Genomic DNA, 12,256 nt, shown 5'->3' with positions numbered 1-12,256 from the left:
AATTTAATAACATCCAAAGTCCTTCAAGAAATTAAGAGCTCTATGTAGATGTGAGCAAGTAGTATTATTATTAATTTCATTAATCCCCAGTTTTCAGTGGTTTCTCTTTTTCAACTTGACCTTTAATAGCCTACTAATCAATACATTTGAAATGTAACTTTTGCTTAAATTTACTTTTTTCATTTATTTTTATCTTCCCACTTCTTTTTAGAATGGGACAAAAAAGAAAAAAAAAACAGGACTTTTTAAAGAAATATACAGTTGAAATTTTTTTTTCAAATTGGCCAAATGTCTTATTCTTTCTCATTCACCCCTCTCTCAGAATATGGATAATTTTTTTTTTCTCATCAGCAAACAAATCATAGTTTATGAATGTGATGAAATGCTTCTGTCCCTTAAGAAATGTCAAAAGGTATGGTTAGAGAAAAAACATGATAAGGTTTGTAGGCACTGTGTGATCCACAGAGCTAAGTGATAATTTTAAGAAGAATATGATATGCAAATACATCTAAAGAAAAACAACTTTTAAATACTTGAGCACTCTGATCAATGCAATGAAACAGTATTTTCAAAGGTCAAGAGAATTCTTATATTTCCCAAATCCAGTGTCATTAACTGTCTGAGCTGGGGTTTGAATCCAAATGTCCTCACTCTGTGTCCAAAATACCTTCCAATATACCACAAAAGGTGTAAAGCAACTTGGAGAAATTAACTTAAACATCACAATAGCTAAAAAGTAGCAAAGCATGCTATGTGTAACTATTTACATTCCTTAATCTGTCTTCTTATTTTGACTTTCTTGGTTATTTACTGCTGTATTTTCCCAGTCTAGAACTTCAGTTCTGGTGAGACATCTAGGTGGAACAGAGCACTGAGTGTGGAGTCAGAAAGATCTGAGTATAAATCCAGCCTCAGACACCTAATATAACACAAGGCAAGTAACAGCCTCTGTTTGTTCCAGTTTCCCTGAATTGTAAAATGAAAATAACAGCACTTAACCTTCTAAGATTGTTGTGAAGGTCCAATTATAAAGGAAGGAAATAAGCATTTGTTAAGTGACTACTAAACCCCAGGAACAGTGATAATGAGAAGGAAAGACTTAAACATGCTAAAACTCTCGAGTTGTCATGCACAAAACAAACATCCCAAAATTGCCTGTTGGAATGGATTCACTTGAATTGAAAGGTGACTTCATATTCGACCCAACATAGGACAAGTAGAGAATTTAGAGGAAGAATTAGGCTAGTTCTACTTTGGTTAGGATTACTGATTATGCATTAATTAGTAAGAATGCTGAAGAGATTATAAAAGAAGTATAATAGGAAAATTGAACAAAATTCTATAATCATCTATAATCCTTAAGACAAATGTCTTGCATCCTAGCCATAGACTATTTCTATTTTGCTGTTAGACATTTATGTCTTTGTCAGAAACTCAGTTTTATGTTTTTACCATATTTTTCATGAATCTCTTTAAATTACCTCTATTTTGTTTACTTCTTTTGCCTACTCCAGTTGACCAGGTATTGTATTTTCTTTTAGGAATTGCTTTTGACCATCTCTCATGAAATAGTAGTGATAGTGATAATAATGGCTGGTATTTAACTCTTTGAGGTTATAAAGGAATTCATACACATTATCTCACTGGCTCCTTTCACAGGAGTCAGTTGCTATGAGGAAAAGAGTCCTTAATTTGTGTTGGCCAGAGTTCAAATCCTAGCTGTATGTAATATTACTTAGATCACTGAGACTTTCTAGTACTAAGCTTTATCATCTGTAAATGAAATACTGTGCTAGATGCCTCCTAATTTCTCTACTAGATCTAAAATTATTCTCCTATAAAATCTGGTGATATTAAACATGAAAGTACAATTATCCTCATTTTACAGATTAAGTGATTTTCTCATGGTGAAGTGTTTAGTATCTAGTGTAGAATTAAAATCTGTTGCTCTACTGACTCCAAACAGACAATTTCCACTACTTGTAGTCCTTGTCACTGTACTTATATGATAAGCCATAGGTCTGACCAGTTTATTATTTATCTGCTTGAACATCCCTAGTAAATATGCTGTTGGTAAGATCCAGATTACTCTCCCTGACCATGGTGCTGACTACTTTGAAAAGGTTGAAAAGGAAAAATATAATTAAATGACTCAAAAAGTAAATGAAACATTGTTCTTCTGTCACAGATCCATAAATTTAGTTTTTCTCCACATGCTTATTTTTATGCATTCCTCCATATTACTTGACCTGCTTTGTAAATGTAATATGAAAAAAAAATTGGTTGGGTCCTCTGACACAGAATTTGCAATTGATGAAATCACAAGCAACAGCTTGCAACATGACCCTCTGTAGTTATTTTGAGACTTTTGTTTCCTGGTGAAAATATTTCTGTATGAAGTTTCACAGGGGCCAGTGTTATTGTTTTTAATTCAGCACAGAAAAATAATATATATAAACAAAAGTGGTATCTTGAGAAGGTTCAAAAGGGTATGTAAAACAGTGTGTTCGATTTTATTGTTTCAGATTATTGACTTTTCAATCATGCCAGGTAATAGAAACACAGGAAAGATGATCAAATAGAATAACCAAGGAAGAAGTCAATAATGAAATAAATTGTAGTGGATAAAAAGGGAGGAGGAATCTAGAAGGATACCTATAAAGTTAGCAGCATAACAGAAGAGCCATTCTGACATACCTTCCAAAATGTGCCAGGAGACAAAAATAAAAAAAAAAAAAAGAAATGAAATAAAAGTGATGGTAGAGGATAAGGCATGAAACAACACTATGTAATAAACTTCAAAACACCCTGGCTGCAGGTGAATAGATGTTTTTTGACTACTTAAGTGAGAAAAAATAAAAGGGAAGAATGAGATCACTAGATAAAGAGGAGAAAGAGAGAAAAAAAAGAATTATAAACAAAACAAGAGAAAGGGCTGGTGGTGAAATGAACAAATCATTAGCCAACTTGACAGAAAAGAGAGAACAGAAAATCAAATCAACAAAATAGGAAACTAACAAGATGAAATCCCAACAAAATCAGAAGAAATTAAAATAATTTTCAGATTGTGCTATGAACAGCAATGTGCTGAGAAAACTGTGAACATTAAAGATATAGAGTACATTCAAAATATAAAGTACCCAAATTAACAAAGTACCAAAAGAAATCTTAAATAATACAATGCAGAAAAAATAGTAGATCTATATGTCTAGGAACTTCAAAAGGAAAAAAAAAGAAATTCCAGGGTCCTGATGGATTCACAACACCATTTAAAAATTAGTACCACTACTAAACAGTTTGTTTCTTAAAAATGGGAAATAATGTGTATTATCAGACTCCATTTAAAAAAAATGTAGACCCAATATGCAAATAAAGGAATGAGAAATCACACAAGGAGACCTCTAGATCAATGTAATTAATTAATATTTATTTTTTAAAAATATTGTTAAATGAGCTAAAGTAAATGATTCAAGAAATTATTCATTTTGACTAAGTTGGAAGAATATAAGGGATAATTTGATATTAGGAAAATAATTAACATAATAATTTCAAATTTATATATTAATAAGTTTTACTATGTTTTTCTCCACAATACCATGTGGCAAAGAATTCTGAGAATCAAGAGATATACAGATAGTGGGGGAAATTTTAGTGATGTAAATGAATAAAGGTATCAATTAAATATGAGGTATTATTTGAAAATAAAGAAAAGGAAAAGGAAAAGAAAGTCATTTGTAAATTTGTTCTCTGCCTGGAAAAAGAAGCATCTGTGACTTTATTTTTCATAATAATTTTCCTTTTGTAAAGAGCATTTACCTAATTTGCAATTCTTTTCATATCTAATGCATATTTGATGTTGATTCTTAAGGAAAAGGAATATATAAATCAAAAAGGGCAATAAAATTTCACTTTTAAAGTATTTCCTCATATAATGATTTTCCCAGATAAAAATTAAAATACTATAAAATAGTATAACTGAGACAATTACATATATGCCTCTGTGTTTTGAACATGTATGTAGTATGCAGCATATACACATATAAGTGAATAACTATTACACACATACACACACACACACACACATACACATACAAACATTTATATATAGGGGATAGGGGCTTGCTCTGAACATTCCCGGGACACAACATGGAAGAATGCTGCTTATGTGAGTTCCCCCAACATATGGGTCACATTAGACTTTTCTGAATGGATAAATCATAAAAACAGGTTGTATCATTAAAACTAGCCAGATTGGGAATGTCTTGCTTTTTTCCTGAGTTCTCTTTTCTGTTGCTCCCAAAGAGTAAATATCATAATTCACTCACAGAACTGGCAACACGAACTATAACGGGGAATAAAAAAGATGGCTTCCTTTGTTCATCTGCTCTCCCTATTACCCACTGATGACAAGAAATGGGCCTGAAATATCTTTTTCTGTTTTGTTTTGTTTGTCCTCAATTTCAAATGCAAGTGTTAATGCCCACTAGAACCAGGAATTTTAACCATAGAAACCTTGGAGCTATGATTCCAGGAAGAAGTCCCAAAAAGCGAGGGTGCTTGGGACTGTGTGTCAAGAAAGTTTTAGAATTGTATTTAGGACTATATTTAATAGGTAATGACCTAAGCTGTTCACCTAATCCAGAACTAAAATAGCTTAAAAAATGAGGAACACTATGCCTTCTATGTATTGCAAAGTGCTTTTATATTTATTTTTGATAACTTTGAGGTAAATGCCTCTTTATAAATGCTAGTCTTATGGATAGTGACTATATAGAATTGACGTAAATGGGATACAACTCTATCTTGAGAAAATACCATTTAGTGGAAGCCAGTACCATTAGTGGAAAGCCTAGATATCCCTCAAATCCATTAAATTTACTGGAGAACCTTGGAAGAAAGATGAAATGTAACATAGTGGACATTCAAGCAGTGGGGGCCAAAATAGTGTTATATATTTACAAAACTACATAATTTTACACACATATGTAAGTATGTATTACTGTATCTGTCATAAATGATATATTATCTCTCCACAACTCTCTCTGTCTCTCTTTCTCTCTCTCACACACAAACACACACATATGTTGAGAGACAGATGGGTACATTTATACCTTCCCTATCAGCAGAAAAGACAAATATGTTCACATACAGCAGCCAGAACATATGCCAGCCTACATAAGCTTGAGAATGAATAAGCAAACAAATAAATGTAAGTAACTTAACCATAAAAAGCTTCAATGGTGTTAGGGAAGACCAAGACACAAACTGAGAAGATGACAAGGATGTGAAAAGAACTACAAGCAAAGGCTGGAAGAAAAAATGTTAATCAGCCACAAACCCAACAAGAATTTTTGGAAGTCTTAAAGAAAGAAATGAGTGATAAAAGAAAAACTAGTGAAAGAACTGAGTGATGCATGAAAATTATGAAAGGAGAAATAACAAAAAGAGGTACAAAAACATAGAAAAAGTAACACTTTAAAAAGATAAAGTTGGCCTAAATGATAAAAGAGGCACAAAAATCATTAAAGAAAAGAAATCCTTAAAAAGCAGAATTGCCCCAATGTAGAAAAGAGATAGAAAAGCTCCCTGAAGAAAATCGCTCCTAAAAATTAGAATTGGGTAATTGGAGGCTTTTGACACTATGAGACATCAAGAAAGAATGAAAGGAGATTGGGGGGATGGGAGAGGGGGATGTGAAAGAACTGCATTCAGTGATCTCTGACCTTAAACCATATTATAAGGACAGAGCAGTGTTGAAGTATAAAATGGATAATTTTGATAATTTTAAATTAAAATTTTCCTGTATAAATAAAATCTATGGAGCCAAGAATAGGGAGAATGTAGAAAAAAATAATTAGGGGAGAAAACAATAGACACTCTCCAAGATCGAACATGATTGGGTCAGAATATCATTGTGGTGTAGGAAATAATGAGCTGATGGATTTAGTAAAACAGGGAAAGACTTGGAGTTATGAAGGAAAATGCTATCCAATTTCAGAGAAACAGATGACAAGTGTAAATAAGTATAACATGGTTTTAAGTACAAGCATTTGAGTGTGTATATATATATATATATATGCACATACATATATGTATATATGTGTATACATGTCTATTTTAAATTTAAGTTTAAAATTAATTAAAATGGAATAAAAAGGTATGAATTACAAAAAAAAATGAGTTTAAAATTTTCTCCCTCCCTATCTCCAATCTCCCTTTCCTAAGGTGGTAAGCAATTTGATACAGGTCATATATGTGCAATTAGGTAAAACATATTTCCATATTAGTTAGTTTTTTTTCCACATCCTTTCCAACATTAATCATTTTCTTTTTCTGTCATGTTAACCAATTGGATAGGTGTAAGGTGGTACCTCAGAATTATTTTAATAGTCATTTTTTATTATCAACAGTGACTTAGAACATTTTTCCTATGACTATAGATACCTTAGATTTCTTCATCTGAAAACCACATGCTCTCTGATCATTTCTCATTTGGGGAATGAGTAATCTCATAAATTTGACTCAGTTTTCCATATATTTGAGAAATAAGGCCTTTAGGGGAGATAATTAACGTAAAAAAATCACAAATTTCTGTGTTCCTTGTACTCTTTGTTGCATTGGTCATGTTTGTACAAAATCTTTTTTATAAAAAAATCAATATAATCCAAAATATCCATTTCACATCTTGTGATGCTCCCTATCTCTTGTTTGGTCATTATTTTTTTTCCATTCTCCATGGACCTGACAGATAAACTATTTCTTCCTTTCCTAATTTTTTCATCTATTACTCTTTAGGTCCAAATTTGTAACCATTTTGACATTATCTTGATATACAGTATAAGATATTAGTCTATTCCTAGTTTCTGCCATACTGTTTTCCAGTTTTCCCAGCAGCTTTTCTATGTAGTGTTCCAGAAGCTGGAGTCTTTGGGTTTATCAAATATTTGATTACTATTGTCATTTATTACTGTGGCTTGTGTACCTAAGGGATGCTGTGTCACTGAGTGAGCCATGGTTGCTGAAGTATTCTTGGAGTAGAGGGTGCCTGATGGCTTTCTGGGGACACTGTCAACAATGGATTGCATTTCCCTTTTATCCAAGTGATATAGACTTTTCCTTGCAGTTCTTCTAAGCTATCTGGGACTGAAAAATTGTTTCACCGCATCCTTTTTGGGGGTTCTGCCACTCCAAAATTCACCACACACACATACACACCCCACAATGGCTTTGTGTATACCTTTGAACCCAGAAATACATTTTTTGGTGTGTTTCCCAAAGTGATTAGGGAAGAAGGAAAAGAATCTATGTATTCTCAAATATTTATAGCAGCTCTTTTTGTAGTTTCAAAAACTAGAAATTGAGGAGATGCCCATCAGTGGAGGAATGGTTAAAGTGATTTTAGAAAAATAAAAACATGGAAAGAATTGCAGGAAATAATCACAGTGAAATGAGCAGAACCAAAAAATCATTGTATATAGTAACAGCAATATTCTTAGAATTTTGTGAACAATTAAGTTATTCCGAGTATTATAAACGATCAAATCAATTACAAAAGACAAATGAAGGAGCCCTAACCCTACTGCTATTCACCTATTAAGAAATAATTGGTAAATAGAAGTATATATGCTCTCCCTCTCTCTTTCCATATACATTTTTGATATATATATATATATATATATAGTATATATTATACACACATACACATATATGTTCACCTATGATATACATACATACACAGATATGTGTATGGGTATATCTTATGTGTATATATGTGTATACATTTGTGTACATGTATATCTATATGTATATTTATGTATGTATTTGTGTATACATACACATACATATCTTTGTGAAATGGTGGCCTTCTGTAGTACAGTTTGGGGAGGAAAGGAGGGAGACTGTTGAAAACTTAAAATGTAATGAAAAACAAATTTAATTTAATTCAAAAAACAACCATGAAAAGCACATGCTATTATTATTTCCATTTTACAAATAATCAAGTTGAGGCAAACAGGGGTTATGTGACTTGCCCAGGGTCACACACCTAACACATGTCTAAGGCCATATTTGAACTCAGGTCTTTTTAACTCCAGGCCTGGTGCTTTATCAACTGCATCACCTAACTGCTGTTATAAATCACCCCTATGAATGATATTTTTTCAGGCATAATTTTAAACTTAGCCCATTTAACCTTGCTCTATGTAGTTGATTTTATGCGTGTGCCTATGCGATAGACACGAAGAGGAAAAAAATAGTTTATTTGTATTATTACAGGTGCCAAAATAATATTTAAGTCAGCTGATACTCAAGGAAAGCCTGTAAACAAATGCTTTTTTTTTATTTGATGCTACCCCATCATGGGTTAAAATAGCATCCTTTTTTGTTGGTATTTTAAAATTCATGGAAGCACTAATACAGTTGCTAGAGTAAAATAAAAGTATTCCATTATAAACAAAATACCCTAGCCTGTCAAATGTGGATTATCACTTCAAAGCAAGGTGAACAAATTTCAAGAGTACCAAGGTATTGAGAAATGTTTCTAAGCATTGTTTTTCACTGCTTTCTTTTGCATACAGTGTACCCAACAATCTCCATTACTTCCCGAAATAGAACAAATCCATTTTGGTTTCATGTTATTTTTTATGTCTATAGAGTCAGTTCATAGAACCAAAAGTTGGAAGGTTATGTTATGTAATACACCCCCTTCATGTTATAGATGAAAAAAAAATCAGGTTTAGAAAAGTTAAATTAGATGCCCAAGGTCACAAGGCACAAGGACATGAAAATTACAAAGGCATAACAAGCAAGAGAACCAGAATTCAAGTTCCAGTTCTCTATTTGCTAACTCAGTGTTGTTTCCATTGTATTTGCCTTCCAGTTACCATTAAATGCCCATTTTCTTTTTTTAATTTCTTTTTTTAAAAATTTTAGTTTATAACACCCTGTTGCACAAGTTTTTGAGTTCCAAATTTTCTCACTCCTCCTCCTCCCCAAAAGAAGTCATGTAATCCAATATAAGTTCTACATGTACCTTCACATTAAACTTATTTTCACAATAGTCAAGTTGGAAAGAATTATAACCAATGGAAGGAACCATGGGAAAGAAAAACAAAACCAAAAAAAGGAAAAGAAAGAGAGAGAGCAAATAGTTTCCTTAAATCTGCATTCAGATGCCATAATTCTTTTTCTGGATATGCATAGCTTTTTCCATCATGATTCTTTTGGAACTGACTTTGAACTTTGCATTGATGAAAAGAGCCAAGTCTTCAAAGTTAGTTTTTACAGGTACTGTGTGCCTGTAATGGTGTATAATGTTGTCCTGGTTCTGCTCCATTCACTCGGCATCAGTTCATATAAGTAGTTCCAGGTTGTAATGAAGTCTGTCGGCTCCTCATTTCTTATAGCACAATAGTATTTGATTACATTCATATGCCACAACTTGCTCAGCCATTCCCCAATTGATGGGAATCCCCTTGATTTCCAATTCTTGGCCACCACAAAGTGCTACTATAAATATTTTTGTACATACTGGTTTATTCTCACTTCTGGGATCTCTTTGGGATACAGCCCTAGAAGTGGTATTGCTGGGTCAAATGGTATGAACATTTTTATACCCCTTTGGGCATAGCTCCAAACTTCCATTCAGAATGGTTGGATCAGTTTACAACTCCACCAAAATGAAATAGTATTCAAATTTTACCACATCTTCTCCAGCATTTATAATTTTCCTATTTTATCATTTTAGCCTATCTGAAATGAGAGATGTGGTACCTCAGAGTTATGTTGATTTGAATTTCTCTAATCAATAGAGATTTAGAACATTTTTTCATATGACTATAGGTGTCTTTAATTTCTTCCTCTGAAAGCTGTCTGTGCTGTCCTTTGACCATTTATTAATTGGTGAATGACTTGTAGTCTTAAAAATTTGATTCAGCTCCTGTATATTTTAAAAATGAAGACTTTATCAGACATGCTTGTAAAAATTCTCTCCCAATTTTCTGCTTCTCTTTAATCTGGTTGCGTTGGCTTTGTTTGTACAAAAACCTTTCAATTTAACATAATCAAAATTACTGATTTTGCATTTTGTAATGATCTTTATCACTTATTTGGTCATAAATTCTTCCCTTCTCCATAAATCTGAGAGGTAAACTACTTCTTGCTCTCTCAAATAGCTTGTAGTATCAGTCTTTATATCTAAATCATGAATTCCTTTTGACTTTATTTTGGTATATGGTGTAAGATATTGGTTTATACCCAGTTTCTGCCATGCTATTTTCCAGTTTTCGCAGCAGATTTTTGTGAAATACTGAATTCTTATCCCAGAAGCTGGAGTCTTTGGGTTTATCAAAGAGAGGATTACTCTATTCTTTGACCACTGAGTTTTGTGTACCTAACCTTTTCCACTATTCCACCATCCTATTTCTCAGCCAGTACCAAGTAGTTTTGATGATTGCTGCTTTATAATACATTTTAATAGCTGGTATGTATAAACCACCTTCCCTAACATTCCTTTTTCCTTAATTCCCTTCATATTTTGGACCTTTTGTTCTTCCAGATGATTTTTTTATTTATTTTATCAAGGTCAAAAAAATAATTTTTGATTGTTTGGTATGGGATTAAATAAGTTAATTTAGGTAAAATTGTAATTTTTATTATATTAGCTCAGCCTAAACATGAGCAACTGATTTTTTTTTCCATTTATTTTGATCTAACGTTATTTGTGTGAAAAGTGTTTTATGATTGTGTTCATATTGTTCCTGAGTTTGTCTTGGCAGGTAGAATACCAAATATATTATAGTATCTACAGTAACTTTAAGTGGAATTTCTCTTTCTTTCTCTTCTGTTGGGACTTGTTAGTAATATATAGGAATGCAGAGGATTTATGGGGGTTTATTATTTTTTTCTTAAATTTATTTATTTTTACTTTTAGTTTGCAACACTCAGTTCCACAAGTTTTTGAGTTCCAAATTTTCTCTCCCTCACCCTCCTCCCCTGCTTCCCCCAAGATAGTATGTAATTTGAGATAAGTTCTACCTATATCTTCATATTGACCTTATTTACATAATAGTCTAGTTGTAAAGGAGAATTATAACCAATGGAATGAAAAACAAAACTAAAAAAAATGAAAGAGAGAGAGAGAGAGAGAGAGAGAGAGAGAGAGAGAGAGAGAGAGAGAGAGAGAAATAGTTTGCTTAAATCTGCGTCCAGATGCTATAATTCTTTTTCTGGATGTGCATAGCTTTTTCAATCATGATTCTTTTGGAACTGACTTTGAATTTTGCATTGATGAGAAGAGCCAAGTCTTCAAAATTAGTCCTTACAGATGCCATGTGTCTGTAATCGTGTATAATGTTGCCCTGGTTCTGCTCCACTCACTCAGCATCAGTTCATCTAAGTGGTTCCAAGCTGTAATGAAGCCTGTCTGCTCCTCATTTTTTATAGCACAATAATATTCCACTACATTCATATACCACAACTTGCTTAGCCATTCCCCAATTGATGGGCATCCCCTTATTTCCAATTTTTTGCTACCACAAAAAAAATGCTGGTAGAAATATTTTTCTACATACTGTTCCATTCTCACTTCTGTGATCTCTTTGGGATACAGCCCTAGAAGTGGTATTGCTGGGTCAAGGGGTACACACATTTTTATACCCCTTTGGTCACAGTTTCAAATTACTCACCAGAATGGCTGGATCAGTTCACAACTCTACCAACAATGTAGAAACGTTACAATTTTCCCACTTCCTCTCCAACATTTATAATTTTTCTGTTTTGTTATGTTAGACAATCTGACAGGATAGATGCGGTACCTAAGAGTTGTTTTGATTTGCATTTCTCTAATCAATAGTGATTTGGAGCATTTTTTCATATGACTGTAGGTATCTTTAATTTCTTTCTCTGAAAACTGCCCTTTCCTGTCCTTTGATTATTTCTTAATTGGAGAATGACTTGTTTTCCTATAAATTTAACTCAGCACCCTGTATATTTCCAATTTCCTCCTTCTTTCCTAATCTTTCTTGCATTAGCTTTGTTTGTACCAAAACACTTTTCAATATAACATAATCAAAATTATCCATTTTGCATTTTGTAATGCTCTCTATATCTTGTTTGGTCATAGATTCTTCCCTTTTCCTCAGTTCTGACAGGTAAACTATCCCTTGCAGTCCCTAACTGCTTGTCATATTAGCCTTTATTCCTAAATCATGAAACCATTTTGACTTTGTTTTGATGTATGGTGTAAGATATTGTTCTA

The sequence above is a fragment of the Trichosurus vulpecula genome, chromosome 1 (assembly GCF_011100635.1).
Source record: "Trichosurus vulpecula isolate mTriVul1 chromosome 1, mTriVul1.pri, whole genome shotgun sequence".
NCBI lineage: Eukaryota > Metazoa > Chordata > Mammalia > Diprotodontia > Phalangeridae > Trichosurus > Trichosurus vulpecula.
The sequence above is the reverse complement of the archived record's forward strand: the minus strand, read 5'-3'. Positions refer to the sequence as shown.